This window comes from Populus nigra, chromosome 5 (genome assembly GCF_951802175.1).
Source record: "Populus nigra chromosome 5, ddPopNigr1.1, whole genome shotgun sequence".
Taxonomy (NCBI): Eukaryota; Viridiplantae; Streptophyta; class Magnoliopsida; order Malpighiales; family Salicaceae; genus Populus; species Populus nigra.
Window position 1 is genome coordinate 13,052,318 of NC_084856.1, and position 3,111 is coordinate 13,055,428.

The window sequence follows — 3,111 nt, forward strand, 5'->3', positions numbered from 1 at the left end:
TTGAGATTTTCTTAGCTTCAAATTAATTATTTTTGGTGTTTTTGGATTGTTTCGATGTGCAGTTATCAAAAATAAATTTTTAAAATAAAAAAAATATTATTTTGATGCATTTCCAAGTGAAAAATATTTTGAAAATCAATCTCTACCACACTCCTAAAAAGGCCCTTAAGAAAAGATAGACTGTTTTTTCTTATAAATCTAATCATTGGCTATCCACACAATAAGTCCAATAAAGATAGTCTACTTAATATTTTGGTGCTCAACACCACTTCATAAAGATAAATTAAAGCATAGTCATCACATTTTCGTTTCTAACTACTACTATTTTTTAAAGAGGAAGGAGAAAAATATCTTAAAGATATAATTAATGGCTTCATTGCTGCTTGACCGACTTGAATCTTGTTTTAATAAGGTAAACTCTAATCAAATAATTTTCCAATTATAGTGTATATATGAAGAAGATAATAGTTATTCTAAGAATTTTTAACATTCTAAAAAAATATTTATGTGATTATTGGAGTTTACGGCAAAAAAAAAACAATTCAAACCATTAAAATTCTAATAATTTTGTCAATTATTATCCCTCTTTGATACTGCGCATAAACAAAGATACAAAAGAGTTGAAACCAAGACAAGTATGAAAGTTCAATGGCTAATATAGAAAGATGTATTGATATATTTACAATAAAAAAATTTAATAACAAATGACTATTTTATGCTTCATTAGAAAGAAAATGGTTTCTTAGTTGTTTTAATTGCAATCTCTATATTTTTTTATAATAAGAAAAAAACATTCATTAGAATTAAGTAGTGAATCAAATAGAATTCTCATGTGATGTCCATTTGTACTTATAATGCTTTTAAAGGTAAAGTGGATTCTTGTTTTATTAGCAAAAACATGCCAATAGTTTAGCATGACCTCATTCATGAATTCTTTTTTCCATTGATTTTAGTTATAAGACAATCTCTTCATTGCAATCTCTTTCCCATTATCCATCTTCCTATATTTAAAACATTTTAGAGTTGGAAGAAGCCTCAATTACCTTCTTTGGCTAAAAATAACATAAAAACTTATTACCCAGATATTTGTTTACACTTGTTTCATACAATTGTATTGTTAGGTTGATTACATATTCAAGGCTGGAACTTAATACACATGTTATTTTGTTATATGTCCTTAAGATACCAATGGCATATATGAATGAGTTAAGGATCCAAAAGAGCAATTGCAAATAATATTTATAAACACACACACAATGACAAAATGATACAAGTAAGCAGCAGTTCTTCATCTCAAAAAGGGGGAATCGTCAGTCCTTGAAACCAAAATTAACAAGATCATAAAACCTTTTCCACTTCTTTTCAGCATTTTTCAAAGTGACCAACAAAATTTGGGATTCACTACTATATGTAATTAGAGATAAAATTATTACCTTGTATACAGTTCCAAGTCGACCTTCACCAAGTATATAAGTTGGGTAAGAATCTTTAGTAGTAGAGACTAAAGTCTAAAATGAAAACTATTCTTGTGAGCAACATTCTTTAAAAAGGGTGGAAATCTTTGGTAGCAGTCATGCAAAAGATTATGATTTAAGTGAAGCAATATTCTTTATTAGCTTTTATTATTGTGAGCTACATGGACATTTTTTGTTCTTTAACAACTGGATGACTTCTAGTATATATATTTCTTCTTTTACTATTTATCTCATTGGCAAACTACAATATTAGGAGTTACAAATGCGTTCTGTGATTTGGGGATTGTTGTTGATACTGATTTAGGAGAAATGAGGGTATTTGTTTTCAAATTTCTTAGTGGGTTATAATGGTAATGAGAAGCATATTTCTCGTATATGAAAAATCTATAATTTGCTGCTTTTGAAACTCAGGAAAAAAATACAATTTTGACCTCAATTTTTATGGTAGAGACCATTGCTAAACCATATTTCAGAAAGTTACCAAACAAGTTTTGTATTGTGGGTTGGCAAAACACAACTACAATTATAATATCAAACAGCTCTAAAAGGTGGTCTTCACTCCTAGATGAATTCATGGTTAGCAAGTTAATCCGAAAAACAGTTTCGTGCTTACCTGTATATTTCATAAATGTATAAATCATGCTTAACAATCATAACATGAGGCATATAAGCAAATGGCTTTTCCTATTTCATTAGCATGATTTTGGTAATACAATGCATTTCATTATATTGATGCACCTCTGCTAATGGCATTTAGGCATAATAACTCCTTAATGTTTCTTGATGCACCAAAACATGAAATCTTGAAGAAAAAAAAACTTTTAGGATCCAAATTATAACCACCTCTAAATAAAGACAAATTCATTCTTTACATTAGCTAAGCTTAATACATACACTTACGAGCTATTCGAGTTTCATATCAAACTTTTTCTCATATGAATGTGTCTGAGAAGTTACTACTTATAACTACACCTCCCTTTTTTAATTCATGGCACAAAAACAAGAGTATTTTCAAGAAATTAAAACATAATTAGGAATGGTAAAATCTCATATGCTTTTAGAAAAGTTGTTTCCTATTCACGAGGCATTCACTTTTAAGTGTCAAAACACCAAACTTACATATTTATAAATTATAATCCATCCAAATTGCGAGATAGGTGATGATGTTCCAAAATCCAAATGCTTAGAAATTAAAATTTTTTGGTGGTTGGACTATGGGTTAATCAAGTGTTGATTCAATTAAATTCACACTTAATAGCAAAAAAAGACAATCTCTTGATGTAAGAATCATGATACCTAAAAAATGTCTCATTTGAGTGGATTTAAGGACCCCATATGTTTAAGTTAATATATTTGTAGAGAAAAAATATATTAAATATGTAAAAGAACATAAACATTTTAGAACAAGGTTGTTTGTTCTTGTTTTGGTATGGAATAGTTGCTCTATAAGGAAATGGTATGTGTATTTTTAGAATGGAAATTGTAAACCTCTTACTTGAGTGATTCATGTGGTATTTATACCCCTTGAACCTTGTTTTTTTCTTGAAAAAAGGAGTGGAGAGTCATTCTAACCTTGTAGTATTAACGAAAGATAAGTATCCCTTACACATTCATTAATAAGAAGAAATATCTCTTA